Source organism: Ranitomeya variabilis, chromosome 3 (genome assembly GCF_051348905.1).
Source record: "Ranitomeya variabilis isolate aRanVar5 chromosome 3, aRanVar5.hap1, whole genome shotgun sequence".
NCBI lineage: Eukaryota > Metazoa > Chordata > Amphibia > Anura > Dendrobatidae > Ranitomeya > Ranitomeya variabilis.
In genome coordinates this window covers 380463238-380484947 of record NC_135234.1, presented here as the reverse complement: position 1 = coordinate 380484947, position 21710 = coordinate 380463238, and the positions used below count along the sequence as shown (strand labels likewise).

The window sequence follows — 21710 nt, the reverse complement described above, 5'->3', positions numbered from 1 at the left end:
CATATTACACCAGTGACGGCACGGCTCTAAAGCACTTGTTACACCAGTGACCTGCGCGGCTCTAGAGCATATTACACTAGTGACTGCACGGCTCTAGAACATATTACACCAGTGACTGTACGGCTCTAGAGCACTTATTACACCAGTGACCTGCATGGCTCTAGAGCACTTATTACACCAGTGACTGTACGGCTCTAAAACACTTATTACACCAGTGACCTGCACGGCTCTAGAGCACTTTTTACACCAGTGACCTGCATGGCTCTAGTGCACTTATTACACCAGTGACCTGCACGGCTCTAGAGCTGTTATTACACCTGTGACTGCACGGCTCTAGAGCACTTATTACACCAGTGACTGCATGGCTCTAGAGCACTTATTACACCAGTGACCTGCACGGCTCTAGAGCACTTATTACACCAGTGACTTGCACGGCTCTAGAGCTGTTATTACACCTGTAACTACATGGCTCTAGAGCATTTATTACACCAGTGACCTGTACGGCTCTAGAGCACTTATTACACCAGTGACCTGCATGGCTCTAGAGCACTTATTACACCAGTGACCTGCACGGCTCAAGAGCTGTTATTACACCTGTAACTACATGGCTCTAGAGCTCTAATTACACCAGTGACCTGTACGGCTCCAGAGCACTTATTACACCAGTGACCTGCACGGCTCTAGAGCACTTATTACATCAGTGACTGCACGGCTCTAGAGCACTTATTACACCAGTGACCTGCACGGCTCTAGAGCACTTATTACACCAGTGACTGTACGGCTCTAAAACACTTATTACACCAGTGACCTGCACGGCTCTAGAGCTGTTATTACACCTGTAACTACATGGCTCTAGAGCACTTATTACAGAAGTGACCTGCATGGCTCTAGTGCACTTATTACACCAGTGACCTGCATGGCTCTAGTGCACTTATTACACCAGTGACCTGCACGGCTCTAGAGCACTTATTACACCAGTGACCTGCATGGCTCTAGAGCACTTATTACACCAGTGACCTGCACGGCTCTAGAGCTCTAATTACACCAGTGACTGCACGGCTCTAGAGCTCTAATTACACCAGTGAGTGCACGGCTCTAGAGCTCTAATTACACCCGTGACTGCACGGCTCTAGAGCTCTAATTACACCAGTGACTGCACGGCTCTAGAGCTCTAATAACACCAGTGACTGCACGGCTCTAGAGCTCTAATTACACCAGTGACTGCACGGCTCTAGAGCTCTAATTACACCCGTGACTGCACGGCTCTAGAGCTCTAATTATACCAGTGACTGCACGACTCTAGAGCTCTAATTACACCAGTGACTGCACAGCTCTAGAGCCACTTATTACACCAGTGACTGCACGGCTCTAGAGCTCTAATTACACCAGTGACTGCACGGCTCTACAGCTCTAATTAAACCCGTGACTGCACGGCTCTAGAGCTCTAATTACACCAGTGACTGCCCGGCTCTAGAGCTCTAATTACACCAGTGACTGCATGGCTCTAGAGCTCTAATTACACCAGTGACCTGCACGACTCTAGAGCTCTAATTACACCAGTGACTGCACAGCTCTAGAGCCACTTATTACACCAGTGACTGCACGGCTGTAGAGCACTTATTACACCAGTGACTGCACGGCTCTAGAGCTCTAATTACACCAGTGACTGCACGGCTCTAGAGCTCTAATTACACCCGTGACTGCACGGCTCTAGAGCTCTAATTACACCAGTGAGTGCACGACTGTAGAGCTCTAATTACACCATTGACTGCATGGCTCTAGCGCACTTATTACACCAGTGACTGCACGGCTCTACAGCTCTAATTACATCAGTGACCTGCACGGCTCTAGAGCACTTATTACACCAGTGACTGCACGACTCTAGAGCTCTAATTACACCAGTGACTACACAACTCTAGAGCACTTATTACACAGTCACTGCATGGCTCTAGAGCACTTATTACACCAGTGACTGCACGGCTCTAGAGCTCTAATTACACCAGTGACTGCATGGCTCTAGAGCTCTAATTAAATCAGTGACCTGCACGGCTCTAGAGCACTTATTACACCAGTGACTGCACGACTCTAGAGCACTTATTACACCAGTGACCTGCACGGCTCTAGAGCACTTACTACACCAGTGACTGGACGGCTCTAGAGCATATTACACCAGTGACAGCACGGCTTTAGAGCACTTATTACACCAGTGACCTGCATGGTTCTAGAGCATATTACACTACTGACTGCACGGCTCTAGAACATATTACACCAGTGACCTGCACGGCTCTAGAGCACTTACTACACCAGTGACTGCATGGCTCTAGAGCATATTACACCAGTGACCTGCATGGTTCTAGAGCATATAACACTACTGACTGCACGGCTCTAGAACATATTACACCAGTGACCTGCACGGCTCTAGAGCACTTACTACACCAGTGACTGCATGGCTCTAGAGCATATTACACCAGTGACGGCACGGCTCTAGATCACTTATGACACCAGTGACCTGCATGGCTCTAGAGCATTTATTACACCAGTGACCTGCACGGCTCTAGAGCACTTATTACACCAGTGACTGCACGGCTCTAGAGCATATTACACCAGTGACGGCACGGCTCTAAAGCACTTATTACACCAGTGACCTGCGCGGCTCTAGAGCATATTACACTAGTGACTGCACGGCTCTAGAACATATTACACCAGTGACTGTACGGCTCTAGAGCACTTATTACACCAGTGACCTGCATGGCTCTAGAGCACTTATTACACCAGTGACTGTAGGCTCTAAAACACTTATTACACCAGTGACCTGCACGGCTCTAGAGCACTTTTTACACCAGTGACCTGCATGGCTCTAGTGCACTTATTACACCAGTGACCTGCACGGCTCTAGAGCTGTTATTACACCTGTGACTGCACGGCTCTAGAGCACTTATTACACCAGTGACTGCATGGCTCTAGAACACTTATTACACCAGTGACCTGCACGGCTCTAGAGCACTTATTACACCAGTGACTTGCACGGCTCTAGAGCTGTTATTACACCTGTAACTACATGGCTCTAGATCTCTAATTACACCAGTGACCTGTACAACTCTAGAGCACTTATTACACCAGTGACCTGCACGGCTCTAGAGCACTTATTACATCAGTGACTGTACGGCTCTAAAACACTTATTACACCAGTGACCTGCACGGCTCTATAGCTGTTATTACACCTGTAACTACATGGCTCTAGAGCACTTATTACACCAGTGACCTGCATGGCTCTAGTGCACTTATTACACCAGTGACTGCACGGCTCTAGAGCTGTTATTACACCTGTGACTGCACGGCTCTAGAGCACTTATTACACCAGTGACTGCATGGCTCTAGAACACTTATTACACCAGTGACCTGCACGGCTCTAGAGCACTTATTACACCAGTGACTTGCACGGCTCTAGAGCTGTTATTACACCTGTAACTACATGGCTCTAGAGCTCTAATTACACCAGTGACCTGTACGGCTCTAGAGCACTTATTACACCAGTGACCTGCACGGCTCTAGAGCACTTATTACATCAGTGACTGTACGGCTCTAAAACACTTATTACACCAGTGACCTGCACGGCTCTAGAGCTGTTATTACACCTGTAACTACATGGCTCCAGAGCACTTATTACACCAGTGACCTGCATGGCTCTAGAGCACTTATTACACCAGTGACCTGCATGGCTCTAGAGCACTTATTACACCAGTGACCTGCATGGCTCTAGAGCACTTATTACACCAGTGACCTGCATGGCTCTAGTGCACTTATTACACCAGTGACCTGCACGGCTCTAGAGCTGTTATTACACCTGTAACTACATGGCTCTAGAGCACTTATTACACCAGTGACCTGCATGGCTCTAGAGCTGTTATTACACCTGTAACTACATGGCTCTAGGGCACTTATTACACCAGTGACCTGCATGGCTCTAGAGCACTTATTACACCAGTGACCTGCATGGCTCTAGTGCACTTATTACACCAGTGACCTGCACGGCTCTAGAGCTGTTATTACACCTTTAACTACATGGCTCTAGAGCACTTATTACACCAGTGACCTGCATGGCTCTAGAGCACTTATTACACCAGTGACCTGCATGGCTCTAGTGCACTTATTACACCAGTGACCTGCACGGCTCTAGAGCTGTTATTACACCTGTAACTACATGGCTCTAGAGCACTTATTACACCAGTGACCTGCACGGCTCTAGAGCACTTATTACACCAGTGACCTGCATGGCTCTAGTGCTCTTATTACACCAGTGACCTGCACGGCTCTAGAGCTGTTATTACACCTGTAACTACATGGCTCTAGAGCACTTATTACACCAGTGACCTGCATGGCTCTAGAGCACTTATTACACCCGTGACCTGCATGGCTCTAGTGCACTTATTACACCAGTGACCTGCACTGCTCTAGAGCTGTTATTACACCTGTAACTACATGGCTCTAGAGCACTTATTACACCAGTGACCTGCATGGCTCTAGAGCACTTATTACACCAGTGACCTGCATGGCTCTAGTGCACTTATTACACCAGTGACCTGCACGGCTCTAGAGCTGTTATTACACCTTTAACTACATGGCTCTAGAGCACTTATTACACCAGTGACCTGCATGGCTCTAGAGCACTTATTACACCAGTGACCTGCATGGCTCTAGTGCACTTATTACACCAGTGACCTGCACGGCTCTAGAGCTGTTATTACACCTGTAACTACATGGCTCTAGAGCACTTATTACACCAGTGACCTGCACGGCTCTAGAGCACTTATTACACCAGTGACCTGCATGGCTCTAGTGCACTTATTACACCAGTGACCTGCACGGCTCTAGAGCTGTTATTACACCTGTAACTACATGGCTCTAGAGCACTTATTACACCAGTGACCTGCATGGCTCTAGAGCACTTATTACACCAGTGACCTGCATGGCTCTAGAGCACTTATTACACCAGTGACCTGCATGGCTCTAGTGCACTTATTACACCAGTGACCTGCATGGCTCTAGTGCACTTATTACACCAGTGACCTGCACGGCTCTAGAGCTGTTATTACACCTGTAACTACATGGCTCTAGAGCACTTATTACACCAGTGACCTGCATGGCTCTAGAGCACTTATTACACCAGTGACCTGCATGGCTCTAGTGCACTTATTACACCAGTGACCTGCACGGCTCTAGAGCTGTTATTACACCTTTAACTACATGGCTCTAGAGCACTTATTACACCAGTGACCTGCACGGCTCTAGAGCACTTATTACACCAGTGACCTGCATGGCTCTAGTGCACTTATTACACCAGTGACCTGCACGGCTCTAGAGCTGTTATTACACCTGTAACTACATGGCTCTAGAGCACTTATTACACCAGTGACCTGCACGGCTCTAGAGCACTTATTACACCAGTGACCTGCATGGCTCTAGTGCACTTATTACACCAGTGACCTGCACGGCTCTAGAGCTGTTATTACACCTGTAACTACATGGCTCTAGAGCACTTATTACACCAGTGACCTGCACGGCTCTAGAGCACTTATTACACCAGTGACCTGCATGGCTCTAGAGCACTTATTACACCAGTGACCTGCATGGCTCTAGAGCACTTATTACACCAGTGACCTGCATGGCTCTAGAGCACTTATTACACCAGTGACCTGCATGGCTCTAGAGCACTTATTACACCAGTGACCTGCATGGCTCTAGTGCACTTATTACACCAGTGACCTGCACGGCTCTAGAGCTGTTATTACACCTGTAACTACATGGCTCTAGAGCACTTATTACACCAGTGACCTGCATGGCTCTAGTGCACTTATTACACCAGTGACCTGCACGGCTCTAGAGCTGTTATTACACCTGTAACTACATGGCTCTAGTGCACTTATTACACCAGTGACCTGCATGGCTCTAGTGCACTTATTACACCAGTGACCTGCACGGCTCTAGAGCTGTTATTACACCTTTAACTACATGGCTCTAGAGCACTTATTACACCAGTGACCTGCATGGCTCTAGAGCACTTATTACACCAGTGACCTGCATGGCTCTAGTGCACTTATTACACCAGTGACCTGCACGGCTCTAGAGCTGTTATTACACCTGTAACTACATGGCTCTAGAGCACTTATTACACCAGTGACCTGCACGGCTCTAGAGCACTTATTACACCAGTGACCTGCATGGCTCTAGTGCTCTTATTACACCAGTGACCTGCACGGCTCTAGAGCTGTTATTACACCTGTAACTACATGGCTCTAGAGCACTTATTACACCAGTGACCTGCATGGCTCTAGAGCACTTATTACACCCGTGACCTGCATGGCTCTAGTGCACTTATTACACCAGTGACCTGCACGGCTCTAGAGCTGTTATTACACCTGTAACTACATGGCTCTAGAGCACTTATTACACCAGTGACCTGCATGGCTCTAGAGCACTTATTACACCAGTGACCTGCATGGCTCTAGTGCACTTATTACACCAGTGACCTGCACGGCTCTAGAGCTGTTATTACACCTTTAACTACATGGCTCTAGAGCACTTATTACACCAGTGACCTGCATGGCTCTAGAGCACTTATTACACCCGTGACCTGCATGGCTCTAGTGCACTTATTACACCAGTGACCTGCACGGCTCTAGAGCTGTTATTACACCTGTAACTACATGGCTCTAGAGCACTTATTACACCAGTGACCTGCACGGCTCTAGAGCACTTATTACACCAGTGACCTGCATGGCTCTAGTGCACTTATTACACCAGTGACCTGCACGGCTCTAGAGCTGTTATTACACCTGTAACTACATGGCTCTAGAGCACTTATTACACCAGTGACCTGCATGGCTCTAGAGCACTTATTACACCAGTGACCTGCATGGCTCTAGAGCACTTATTACACCAGTGACCTGCATGGCTCTAGTGCACTTATTACACCAGTGACCTGCATGGCTCTAGTGCACTTATTACACCAGTGACCTGCACGGCTCTAGAGCTGTTATTACACCTGTAACTACATGGCTCTAGAGCACTTATTACACCAGTGACCTGCATGGCTCTAGAGCACTTATTACACCAGTGACCTGCATGGCTCTAGTGCACTTATTACACCAGTGACCTGCACGGCTCTAGAGCTGTTATTACACCTTTAACTACATGGCTCTAGAGCACTTATTACACCAGTGACCTGCACGGCTCTAGAGCACTTATTACACCAGTGACCTGCATGGCTCTAGTGCACTTATTACACCAGTGACCTGCACGGCTCTAGAGCACTTATTACACCAGTGACCTGCATGGCTCTAGAGCACTTATTACACCAGTGACCTGCATGGCTCTAGAGCACTTATTACACCAGTGACCTGCATGGCTCTAGAGCACTTATTACACCAGTGACCTGCATGGCTCTAGAGCACTTATTACACCAGTGACCTGCATGGCTCTAGTGCACTTATTACACCAGTGACCTGCACGGCTCTAGAGCTGTTATTACACCTGTGACTGCACGGCCTAGAATAATTATTTCACCAGTGCACACCAGCACCATTAGGAATGATGGTTTCTCCCCCCAATCACTGAGGCTGCACATAGTGCTGCCATTCCTCGCACGGCAGAAGGGTTGTTGTGTGTGTGCCCCCTGTTGTCACATGGGAGAATGGCCACCAGGACGGGATCAGCACCAGCATTTATTACAGTGCAGCCCTGTCACTCTGATCTCATCATCAGAGCCCGGATGTAGCAGATGTCAGCATAAAGGCCGTAGGCCTCCCTCACCCTCCAGTAAGTGGTGCCCATGGTGATGTGCCCATGTATTGGTCCAGGAACCCCAACGCCAGCCCACCGGGCCCAGTACTCACGTCCTCCACTCACTACGCGGTATAGGCCGCTCTCCTGAGTCCTGGCGCTGTTGCCTGCTGGCTCCGCCCTCACAGAGCGTTTTCACTTTGACCAATAGTAGACTACTTGACTAAAATAAGACGGCGGCGCCACCATCACCCAGACATAGAGGAGACTGGGGAGCCGGCCGTGTGCTGGATACAAGCCGTGCGCACTGACCTCGTGATAGGAAAAGGGCGCCCTCCATAAGTGTGAGCTAGAGATGGCCTGTATACATATATGTCAGCTAGATGTGGCCTGTATACATATATGTGAGCTAGATATGGCCTGTATACATATATGAGAGCTAGAGATGGCCTATATACATATCTATGAGCTAGATATGGCCTGTATACATATATGTCAGCTAGATGTGGCCTGTATACATATATGTGAGCTGGCTATGGCCTGTATACATATATGAGAGCTAGAGATGGCCTATATACATATCTATGAGCTAGATATGGCCTGTATACATATATGTCAGCTAGATGTGGCCTGTATACATATAAGAGCTAGATATGGCCTATATACATATATGTGAGCTAGAGATGGCCTGTATACATATAAGAGCTAGAGATGGCCTATATACATATATGTGAGCTAGAGATGGCCTGTATACATATATGTCAGCTAGATGTGGCCTGTATACATATAAGAGCTAGATATGGCCTATATACATATATGTGAGCTAGAGATGGCCTGTATACATATAAGAGCTAGAGATGGCCTATATACATATATGTGAGCTAGAGATGGCCTGTATACATATATGTCAGCTAGATGTGGCCTGTATACATATATGAGAGCTAGATATGGCCTGTATACATATAAGAGCTAGATATAGCCTGCATACATATATGTGAGCTAGATGTGGCCTGTATACATATAAGAGCTAGATATAGCCTGCATACATATATGTGAGCTAGATGTGGCCTATATACATATATGTGAGCTAGAGATGGCCTGTATACATATATGAGAGCTAGATATGGCCTGTATACATACACAGGTGTTAGATATGGCCTGTATACATATAAGAGCTAGATATGGCCTGTATACATATATGTCAGCTAGATGTGGCCTGTATACATATATGTGAGCTAGATATGGCCTATATACATATATGTGAGCTAGAGATGGCCTGTATACATATATGAGAGCTAGATATGGCCTGTATACATACACAGGTGTTAGATATGGCCTGTATACATATAAGAGCTAGATATGGCCTGTATACATATATGTCAGCTAGATGTGGCCTGTATACATATATGAGAGCTAGATATGGCCTGTATACATATATGTCAGCTAGATATGGCCTGTATACATAGCTATGAGCTAGATATAGCCTGCATACATATATGAGAGCTAGATATGGCCTGTATACATATATGTGAGCTGGCTATGGCCTGTATACATATATGAGAGCTAGATATGGCCTGTATACATATATGTGAGCTAGATATGGCCTGTATACATATAAGAGCTAGATATGGCCTATATACATATATGTGAGCTGGCTATGGCCTGTATACATATATGAGAGCTAGATATGGCCTATATACATATAGTACAGACCAAAAGTTTGGACACACCTCATTTAAAGATTTTTCTGTATTTTCATGACTATGAAAATTGTACATTCACACTGAAGGCATCAAAACTATGGAATAACACATGTGGAATTATATACTTAACAAAAAAGTGTGAAACAAATGAAAATATGTCTTATATTTTGCACACTCTTTGCCTTCAATTTTGAATAAATCCCCAACAGTGTCACCAGCAAAGCACCCCCACATCATCACACCTCCTCCTCCATGCTTCACGGTGGGAACCAGGCATGTAGAGTCCATCCGTTCACCTTTTCTGCGTCGCACAAAGACACGGTGGTTGGAACCAAAGATCTCAAATTTGGACTCATCAGACCAAAACACAGATTTCCACTGGTCTAATGTCCATTCCTTGTGTTCTTTAGCCCAAACAAGTCTCTTCTGCTTGTTGCCTGTCCTTAGAAGTGGTTTCCTAGCAGCTATTTTACCATGAAGGCCTGCTGCACAAAGTCTCCTCTTAACAGCTGTTGTAGAGATGTGTCTGCTGCTAGAACTCTGTGTGGCATTGACCTGGTCTCTAATCTGAGCTGCTGTTAACCTGCAATTTCTGAGGCTGGTGACTCGGATAAACTTATCCTCAGAAGCAGATGTGACTCTTGGTCTTCCTTTCCTGGGGCGGTCCTCATGTGAGCCAGTTTCTTTGTAGCGCTTGATAGTTTTTGCAACTGCACTTGGGGACACTTTCAAAGTTTTCCCAATTTTTCAGACTGACTGACCTTCATTTCTTAAAGTAATGATGGACACTCGTTTTTCTTTGCTTAACTGCTTTTTTCTTGCCATAATACAAATTCTAACAGTCTATTCAGTAGGACTATCAGCTGTGTATCCACCAGACTTCTGCACAACGCAACTGATGGTCCCAACCCCATTTATAAGGCAAGAAATCCCACTTATTAAACCTGACAGGGCACACCTGTGAAGTGAAAACAATTTCCGGTGACTACCTCTTGAAGCTCATCAAGAGAATGCCAAGAGTGTGCTGTCTGCTGTGTGATTTCTAGAAGTGTGTTCTAAAAGTGTGGATTACATTAGAATTAAAACCTGAAAGATGTATACAGACTGTGCCCTGCTACCTGCCACCATCGCACTCTAACAAGCATCTCTATTCTTCCAACAGGTATGTTCATCCAGCTCTCCTATGAAGCGCACATAATACATCACCCAGCTTTGCGCATAGACTTTCCCCTGCTCCTAGCATTGTGATGGTATGTTCATCCAGCTCTCCTATGAAGCGCACATAATACATCACCCAGCTTTGCGCATAGACTTTCCCCTGCTCCTAGCATTGTGATGGTATGTTCATCCAGCTCTCCTATGAAGCGCACATAATACATCACCCAGCTTTGCGCATAGACTTTCCCCTGCTCCTAGCATTGTGATGGTATGCCTTTCAGCTAACCCCCAACTTACTCTGTGATATTTATGACCTTGTTTACTTAGTCTTGATTGTATGCATCTGGTCGACCCTTAATTCTCTGACCAAGATGAGCAGAGACCACTCCTCTCTGCTCCACACCTGACCGCACTTAGTTTTCCATATATTGCATAGCACAAGTCTGCAGGACTTTAGTCTGCTGTGTGATTTCTAGAAGTGTGTTCTAAAAGTGTGGATTACATTAGAATTAAAACCTGAATTGAACCTGAAGGGAACTGAAGGTAACTGGCCAATCACTGCAAACAATGTTTCTGTTTGTTGTCACTTTTACCCCTATAATCTTTCACTTTCTGCAACCTCCCCCAATCCCCACACCAAGTAAGGAACTGTTCATCTCCTCTTCAATCCTCCCCATCCATCTCACCTCCTCCTCAGAACTGTTCCTTAACATACAATCCTCTGTCTCAAAGCACAGGCAGCCCCCTCACGCTCTCTCCTGCTCCCACCTGCTAACACTATCTCTGCTCCTTCTCACTGCTGGTGATATCTCTCCAAATCCTGGTCCTCCTCACCATATTACCACAGTCATTTCTACCTCCCATCCACGCTCCATCACAAACTTCCGTAACCTCTCTAACCTTATACCCATTCGCCCAGCCCCCGCTTCCCCAGTCCCACTAACAGGAGCTCTGTGGAACGCTCGCTCTGTCTGTAACAAGCTTTCCTACATCCATGATCTTTTTGTTACTACCAAACTTTCCTTCCTCGCCATCACCGAAACCTGGCTCACCCCTTCTGACACGGCCTCCCCTGCTGCACTCTCTTACGGTGGCTTCCACCTTTCTCACACACCCCGCCCCAGCAGCAAGCATGGTGGAGGAGTTGGTTTTCTCCTGTCAGATAACTGCTCCTTCACCCCAATCCCACTGCCACCCTCTGTTACCCTCCCTTCCTTTGAGGTGCACTCTGTGCGCATCTACTCCCCCTCCAACCTCCAACTGGCTGTCATTTACCGCCCCCCAGGGCCAGCCACCACCTTCTTTGACCACTTCACCACCTGGCTACTTCATTTCCTTTCTGCGGACATCCCCACTATCATCATGGGCGATTTCAACTTACCCATTGACACTTCCCTCTCAGCTGCCACTAAACTTCTATCTCTCTCTTCCTCCTTCGGCCTCACTCAATGGTCTTCTGCAGCCACTCACAAAGATGGTCACACACTGGACCTCATCTTCACCCGCCTCTGCTCCCTATCTAACCTCTCTAACTCGCCTCTTCCTCTCTCTGACCACAACCTTCTCACATTCTCATCTCTCTCCACTCCATGTCTAGAGTCCCCACCCCACAAACTTTCACACCCTCGCAGAAATCTTAAACATCTTGACCTACATTCATTCTCTGAATCCCTCCTCCCTCTCACAGACATAAGTTCCATACACAATGCGGATGACGCTGCCGCTCTATATAACACCACAATAGCTGTAGCTTTGGAATCTGCTGCCCCACTTACACATACCAAAGCTCGCAAAATCAACAGACAGCCCTGGCACACCAGCCTGACCAAAGAACTGAGGCAAGCTTCCAGGGCTGCTGAGCGCAGATGGAAAAGATCCCACTCCAATGACCACTTAATCGCATTCAAACAGTCCCTCACTACTTTCAAGACCGCACTCGCCACAGCTAAACAAACCTACTTCTCATCTCTCATATCCTCCCTGTCTCACAACCCTAAACAGTTATTCAACACCTTCAATTCTCTCCTCCGTCCCCCAGCACCTCCTCCCTCCTCACTTATCTCTGCTGAAGACTTTGCCTCATTCTTCAAGCAGAAGATTGATAACATCAGAGACAGTTTTGGTCAACAAGCCCCAGAGCCCTTCCTCCCAACTTCCCTACCCTCCACCTCCAAAACCAACTACTCCACCATTACAGAAGATCAACTCGCCACTCTACTCTCAAGATCGCATCTCACCACCTGTGCACTTGACCCGCTCCCAACCCACCTCATCCCAAACCTCACCACAATCTTCATCCCAACCCTAACCCATCTCTTCAACCTATCACTAACAAATGGTGTTTTCCCCTCAAGCTTTAAACATGCCTCCATCACACCTATCCTCAAAAAGCCCTCTCTTGACCCATCCTCTGTATCTAGCTATCGCCCTATATCACTTCTCCCCTATGCCTCAAAACTACTGGAACAACACGTCTACCTTGAACTGTCCTCCCATCTCTCTTCTTGCTCCCTCTTTGACCGCTTACAATCTGGCTTCCGGTCACACCATTCCACTGAAACTGCCCTAACTAAGGTCACCACTGACCTTTTAACCGCCAAGAGCAAGCGACACTACTCTGTTCTCCTCCTCCTCGACCTGTCGGCTGCCTTTGACACAGTGGACCATTCCCTATTATTACAGACCCTCTCATCCCTTGGCATCACAGACTTGGCCCTATCCTGGATCTCATCATACCTAACAGACCGGACATTCAGCGTCTCCCACTCACACACCACCTCCTCACCTCGCCCCCTCTCTGTCGGAATCCCACAAGGTTCAGTCCTTGGGCCCCTGCTCTTCTCCATTTACACCTTTGGCCTGGGACAGCTCATAGAATCTCATGGCTTTCAGTATCACCTCTATGCTTATGACACACAGATCTACATCTCTGGACCAGATATCACCTCCCTACTAACCAGAATCCCTCAATGTCTGTCCACTATTTCATCCTTCTTCTCCGCTAAATTTCTGAAACTTAACATGGACAAAACAGAATTCATCATCTTTCCCCCATCTCACGTGACCCCCCCAACGAACCTATCCATTACAGTAAATGGCTGCCCACTCTCCCCAGTCCCACAAGCTCGCTGCCTCGGGGTTATCCTTGACGCTGATCTCTCCTTCAAACCACATATCCAAGCCCTTTCCACTTCCTGCCGACTTCAACTCAAAAATATTGCACGAATCCGTTCATTCCTCAACCAAGAATCTGCAAAAACCCTAGTCCATGCCCTCATCATCTCTCGTCTTGACTACTGCAACCTCCTGCTCTGTGGCCTCCCCTCAAACACTCTCGCACCCCTCCAATCTATTCTAAACTCTGCTGCCCGACTAATCCACCTGTCCCCCCGCTATTCTCCGGCCTCTCCCCTCTGTCAATCCCTTCACTGGCTCCCCATTGCCCAGAGACTCCAGTACAAAACCCTAACCATGACGTACAAAGCCATCCACAACCTGTCTCCTCCTTACATCTGTGACCTCATCTCCCGGTACTTTCCTAGACGCAACCTCCGATCCTCACAAGATCTCCTTCTCTACTCCCCTCTTATCTCCTCTTCCCACAATCGTATACAAGATTTCTCTCGCGTATCACCCCTACTCTGGAACCCTCTACCACAACACATCAGACTCTCGCCCACCATCGAAACCTTCAAAAAGAGTCTGAAGACCCACCTCTTCCGACAAGCCTACAACCTGCAGTAACCACCGATCAACCAACCGCTGCACGATCAGCTCTATCCTCACCTACTGTATTCTCACCCATCCCTTGTAGATTGTGAGCCCTCGCGGGCAGGGTCCTCACTCCTCCTGTACCAGTTATGACTTGTATTGTTCAAGATTATTGTACTTGTTTTTATTATGTATATATGGAATATATGGCGCTATAACAATAAATAATAATAATAATAAAAGCAGTCATCAAAGCAAAAGGTGGCTACTTTGAAGAACCTAGAATATAAGACATAATTTCAGTTGATTCACATTTGTCTGTTAAGTTTATAATTCCACGTGTTAATTCATAGTTTTGATGCCTTCAGTGTGAATTTACAATTTTCATAGTCATGAAAATACAGAAAAATCTTTAAATGAGAAGGTGTGTCCAAACTTTTGGTCTGTACTGTATATATACATACACAGGTGCTAGATGTGGCCTATATACATATATGTGAGCTAGATATGGTCTATATATATATATATATATATATATATATATATATATATATATATATATATATATATATATATATATATATACAGGACAAACCAAAAGTACATTCTACTTAATGAGCTTCTGATTAGGAGATTACTCGAACAAAATCTTATTTAATGAAGGAAAGTATAAAAATCCCTGCTGTGGTGTTCACAAACCTCTTGCAATAGGACAAGCTGGATGGCAAAACAAGTGATAGTAATATCCTAAAAGTAATAGGAGTGAAAAAATAAATTTTAACCATGCTAAAGGAGTTGAAAAGAAAAGTCTTGAGTGAGGAAAAGAAGGGCTCAATTCTGGCTTTACTAGCAGAAAGATACAGTGAGCTTCATGTCGCCTCCATCCTTAAAATTTCTAAGACGTCAATCTATTACAACAAGGTCAAGCAGCAGACATTGGGGACAACAAAGCTGCAGACCGGCAGAGGGCAAAAACGACTCCACTGACCAGGATGACCGTCATCTTGTTCGAATGTCACTCAGCAGCCACAGGATGACATCAAATGACCTACAAAAGGAATGGCAAATGGCAGCTGGGGTGAAGTGCATGGCAAGAACAGTTCAAAACAGGCTCCTAGAGGCAGGACCCAAGTCATGTAAAGCTAGAAAAAAGCATTTCATCAATGAGAAGCAAAGGAGAGCCAGAATGAAGTTTGCCAAAGACTATAAGGATTGGACCATAGAGCAATGGAGAAAGGTAATCTTCTCTGATGAGTCTAATGTTCAGCTTTGCCCAACACCTGGTCGTCTAATGGTTAGACGGAGAGCTGGAGAGTGGTACAACCCACAGTATCTTGCACCCACTGTGAAATTTAGTGGAGGATCGATGATGATCTGAGGATGTTTCAGCAAGGCTGGAATTGGGCAGGCTGTTCATTGCGAAGGGCGTATGAATCAAGCCGCATACAAGGTTACCCTGGAAAAACAGTTGATTCCTTCTTCTCAGGCAATGTTTGCCAACTCAGGGGACTGTTTTTTCCAGCAGGACCATGCGCCATGCCACACAGCTAGGTCAATCAAGGTGTGGATGAAGGACCACCACATCAAATCCCTGCCATGGCCAGCCCAATCTGCAGACCTGAACCCCATTGAAAACCTCTGGAATGTAATCAAGAGGAAGATGAATCATCACAAGCCATCAAACAAAGAAGAACTGCTTAAATTTTTGTACCAGGAGTGGCATAAGGTCACCCAAAAGCAGTGTGAAAGAATGGTGTAAAGCTTGCCAAGATGCATGAAAGCTGTGATTAAAAATCATGGTTATTCCACAAAATATTGATTTCTGAACTCTTCCTGAGTTAAAACATTAGTATTGTTGTTTCTAAATCATTATGAACTTGTTGTTTTTTTTCTCATTATTTGAGGTCTACAGGAAATGCATTTTTTTGTTATTTTGACCATTTCTCATTTTCCGAAAACAAATGTAAAATGTATTGCTTGGAAATTCGGAGACATGTTGTCAGAAGTTTATAGAGTAAAAAAATTTACATTGTACTCAAAAATATACCTATAAACAGAAAAATAAGATAAATTGAACATTTTGCAGTGGTCTCTTAATTTTTGCCAGAGCTGTATATATATAAATGAGCTAAATATGGTCTATATACATATACAGGTGTTAGATATGGCCTATATACATATAAGTGAGCTAGATATGGCCTATATACATATATGAGGTAGATATGGCCTATATACATATATATTAGCTAGATATGGCCTATATACTGTAGAGCAATGGTAGCACACTTCTGCATTGAAGAGGCAGTGACCCAACAAAGTTTCAACACAAAGTCTCTTTAATGCGGTTACTTCACAGCATTAAGTGTCCAATTCACACAAGCATGTATCATTAAAATCCAATTCACAGCACTACATAGTACCCAGTATCATCCTGATCTCTGCCGGGAATCATATCCTCCGGATTACAGTCACTAAACACGCTAGTCCTCCTTCGGGCACAGGACAGTCTACCTCTGGTTCACTGCCAGGCACAAAACATGACTGGTTGCCATGGGCGACTGCCCCACCGTGTTACTGTCTCTTTATTCACAGCTTTCCACAGTACACGATATCCTTCAGTTTACAGCCACTAAACGTGCCAGTCCTCCTCTGACCAGTTACCGTGGGTGACTGTACCGATGTGCACACTGTAGGTGACAAACATCTCAGCTCCCCTGGCTGGTTAGCTCCGCTTGCCTGTGTTGCCTCACACAGGAGCTCTGCAGAACCGATTGCTCTACCTTCTAGCATACACCAGACTGATACTGACTCCGACCCTGACACACCCAAACCCTTTACTGCAGGGATTTTAACTGGGATCTGTGGCCTTCAGCCACATGGAAAACCCGGACTGCACGACTACCATCCTGCAGTCTGTTTCAAAACACAACAACCCTAGAGCAGGTTCTCCAAACTCTGCCCTGGACACTAACATGCCCAAGACTAACACTTATTTTTATAAACATAAGGATGAATGACCTCGGGGAGATCAAAACATCCAACACCGCGGAGACACCATCACGTGTTTCTCAACGCAGTGATCCAGAACACTGCCCCCATCCCTTATGGGAAATATGCAAATGCATGTAGAAAAGCCTCGGAGACACCATCACGTGTTTCTCAACGCAAGCAATGAATAGCCAGGTCTTTCACCGGGAAGGAACAACCACGGGAAGGGCAGCATCCAATAAAGGAAAACCACCTATGCCAAAACATGGTATCCATCCACAGACAGCTGTTTCGGGGTATTTGCCCCTCATCAGTGTGGAGTAGGAAACTGGCTATTAGGAGCAGTGCCTAGTGAAAAGGCTATGAACATAAGGATGAATGACCTCAGGGAGATCAAAACATCCAACACCGCGGAGACACCACGTGTTTCTCAACGCAGTGATCCAGAACACTGCCCCCATCCCTTATGGGAAATATGCAAATGCATGTAGAAAAGCCGCAGAGACACCATCACGTGTTTCTCAACGCAAGCAATGAATAGCCAGGTATTTCACTGGGAAGGAACAACCACGGGAAGGGCAGCATCCAATAAAGGAAAACCACCTATGCCAAAACATGGTATCCATCCACAGACAGCTGTTTCGGGGTATTTGCCCCTCATCAGTGTGGAGTAGGAAACTGGCTATTAGGAGCAGTGCCTAGTGAAAAGGCTATAAACATAAGGATGAATAACCTCGGGGAGATCAAAACATCCAACACCGCGGAGACACCATCACGTGTTTCTCAATGCAGTGATCCAGAACACTGCCCCATCCCTTATGGGAAATATGCAAATGCATGTAGAAAAGCCGCGGAGACACCATCACGTGTTTCTCAACGCAAGCAATGAATAGCCAGGTCTTTCACCGGGAAGGAACAACCACGGGAAGGGCAGCATCCAATAAAGGAAAACCACCTATGCCAAAACATGGTATCCATCCACTGACAGCTGTTTCGGGGTATTTGCATTTGCATATTTCCCATAAGGGATGGGGGCAGTGTTCTGGATCACTGCGTTGAGAAACACGTGATGGTGTCTCCGCGGTGTTGGATGTTTTGATCTCCCCGGGGTCATTCATCCTTATGTTTATAGCCTTTTCACTAGGCACTGCTCCTAATAGCCAGTTTCCTACTCCACACTGATGAGGGGCAAAAACCCTGAATCAGCTGTCTGTGGGTGGGAGTGCCTCTCGGCCTTTTGGCTGCGATCTTGTGTCGCAGTCAGAGGGTGCGAGTATTTCTTTGCAGCTTTCTGCTAATTTTCGTCTGCGGTACTCGTATCGGCAGTGTAGACAAGATGTTTATCAAGAATACGATTCGTGTGGTCATGGAGGATGGTGCCAAAAACAACGTGGAGTACGTGGTTCGTGACCTGCTGGAGGGAAAGGCTGGAGCTCATCGGACTGACATTTTCAGTGTGAATGAATTTCACAACCAAGGTATATATGACGTAACCTTTGTGAGTGAGCCTTGCTGCCTAACTGTCTTCGAGTGGTTAAGAAGCCATGATGGTGACCCCTGCCTGGGGGGAGTGCGGGTGGAGCCTCTGTTTGGGCTCATGGAGAAAGTAGTGACTGTTACCGTGTATAATCCTTACACAGAAGTAAGGCTGCTGGAGCAGTTCCTGGCTCGGTACTGCGAATATGTCAAAAGTGGAGAGAAACAGAGAAATTGTTTGGGCATTTTTAATTGTAAATATGTGTTTCGTGTGAAACTGAGGAAAGACCCAAGCTGTTTGGGAGGTTTTACCCATCCCCCGGCGAACTTTTCAGTGGCGGGTCATAGGGGCTTTCTGTCGTATGCAGGGCAGCCTCTATACTGCAGGAAGTGTTTCCAATTTGGGCACTTACAGAACACGTGTGAGAAGAGCATGGTTTGTCGTAACTGCAAGCAGGAAGGCCATGCGGCGGCTCAGTGTCCGATGCCACGTGAATGTGACCAGTGTGGTAATACAGGGCACCTGTATAAGGACTGTCCATATGGTGTGCCAAGGAGGCCAACTACAGAGGAGGAGAGGCGGGAGGAGGAAGAAAAGAAACGTAAGGAGGAGCGGAGGCAGGAGGAGGAAAAAAGAGAGGAGGAGGTTAAGAAATGGGAGGAGGAGAGGAAGCGGGAGGAAAGCGAAGCGCTGAGGTAATTCCGCCCTCCATGGTTGAGAGACGGCGGGATAGACGGCAGGAGGACAAGGAGGCTGAAAGGAGGAAGGAGGAGCTGGAGGACAAGTTATTCTGGAGAGCTGCAAAGCAAGAAGAGCGTGCTATGGTTAAAAAGAAAAAGAAAAAAAAGGAGGCCCCAGTTACCAAAGATGAGGAGTTGGGTGTTTTGATGGATTTTGACACTTCTGGGGCGGAGGAGATGGCTGCGTCGTTGATTCTTGATTCTGATCCAGTAAGCATTGGCGTTTTTTCCTCAGAAGAGGAGCCTGGAGGTCGAACGTGTCCCAGGGAGGGTGGTGGGGAAATCTGTGACTCTGAGGTTCGTGAAGGTGGAGGGCCCCAGAGGAAGGCTGGGCAGAAGAAGACGCGTGTGGAGGAGTGTATGGAGGTCAGCGGCTCTGAAAGCTGCTCAGCGCAGATGGTGGAGGAGGACAGTGGCGGTGCTGTGTAGTTATGTGCTATTATTTCAGTAGCTAGGTGGTTTTGTATATAGCATTTGCCTTTAAAAATGTTTTTTTTTGTGTGTGTGTTTTTCATGTAAGTTGAGTAATGTCATGTTCGTAGGTTGTTTTCTTTAGTTTTTTTGTGTATGTGATGGGTTTTGTAATCATATCACAAAATTTGAGGGTCTTTAAAAGCAGGTTGCGGCAGGCAGCCATTTTGGATTTTTTTGCAACCCAGAATGCAGGAATTTTTTGTCTGCAGGAGTGTGGGATTGTGGATGGTGTGAAGGGGAGTGAATGGCCTCATGGTGTGTCTGTGTGGTCAGGGAGTGCCTGTAATAAAAATGATGGTGTGGGTTTTTTGGTGAAGCGAAATGATGTGAGTTTGTGTGACTATATGGTGATTGAGGATGGAAGGTGTGTGTTGGCTAATTTTGAGTTTAGAAATGTTCGTTTTTGCGTTATTAATGTATATGCGCCTGTGGATAAACAGGAGCGTAGAGTTTTATTTGAAAAAAATAAATTTTTTATTCCAGGAAGAGTGCCTGTTGTGATTGTGGGTGATATGAACTGTGATGTGGGAAGTGTGAATGTGGATGTGTCAGGGAAAGTGTTAATGGATATGGTGAGTGATTTTGGTTTAAAAGATATGCAGCGTGTATGCAAGATAACTCCATACGTTTTTTTCTGACAGTGGGAGGGTGGAGTCTAGATTGGACTATTGTTTTGTTTCAAAAAATCTGATTCCTGTTAGTTATGCACAGGAGAAGGTGTTTTTTCCGGATCATGTGTGTATGAAGTGTGAATTGGATTTGCATGTTAATGAGGTGGCTGGGAAAGGTGTGTGGAAGTTGAATGTGAGTTTGCTGGAAGGAGGGGGGGTGAGAGAGGAGTATGAAAGACATTATGCAGAGTGGTGTGGGTGTAGGAGTGATTTCAGAAATGTGTGTGAATGGTGGGATTGGGTTAAATGGAAAACCAAGAGTTTTTTTTAGAAAACTCGGGTACAAGTGTCCGGCTGCAAAGAGAGAAAGGTTTGTTTTTTTAAATGCAAGATTGAGGCCATGTGCACACGTTCAGGATTTTTCGCCTTTTTTTCGCGTTTTTTCGCTATAAAAACGTGATACAAACGCGAAAAAAACGCTAACCTATGCCTCCTATTATTTACAGGGTATTCCGCATTTTTTGTGCAAATGTTGAGATTTTTTCCGCGAAAAAATCGCATCGCGGAAAAAAAAGCAACATGTTCATTAAAAATGCGGAATTGCGGGGATTCTGCACACCTAGGAGTGCATTGATCTGCTTACTTCCCGCACAGGGCTGTGCACACCATGCGGGAAGTAAGCAGATTATGTGCGGTTGGTACCCAGTGTGGAGGAGAGGAGACTCTCCTCCACACACTGGGCACCATATAATTGGTCGAAAAAAAAAGAATTAAAATAAAAAATAGTCCTATACTCACCTTCGATGTCCCCGGAGTGTTCCCGCCTCTCACCGCTGCATGCTGCCGCTTCTGTTCCTATAGATGGTGTGGTTCAGGACCTGCGGTGACGTCACTGTCTTGTGATTGGTCGCGTGACCGCTCATGTGACCGCTCGCGACCAATCACAAGCCGTGACGTCACCGAAGGCCCTGAACCACGCCGGCATCTATAGGAACGGAGGCTGCAGAGGGTGAGTATAACCATTTTTTTATTTTTTTTATTATTTTTAAACATTCTATCTTTTACTATA

The 21710-nt window shown here is 46.2% G+C and overlaps 1 protein-coding gene across 5 annotated transcripts in view; it reads right to left on the bottom strand.

Annotated features, from left to right (window-relative positions):
* The window catches only part of SPOCD1 (SPOC domain containing 1), a 250479-nt gene extending 242409 nt beyond the window's left edge, over nt 1–8070 (bottom strand). For 3 of the 5 annotated variants that reach the window (XM_077299608.1, XM_077299610.1, XM_077299611.1), the window contains exon 1: nt 7893–8070. The gene's annotated coding sequence lies outside the window, so the exon portion shown is untranslated. The other 2 variants (XM_077299614.1, XM_077299609.1) reach the window with 2 other exon arrangements.
* Nucleotides 8071–21710: the final 13640 nt, after the last annotated feature.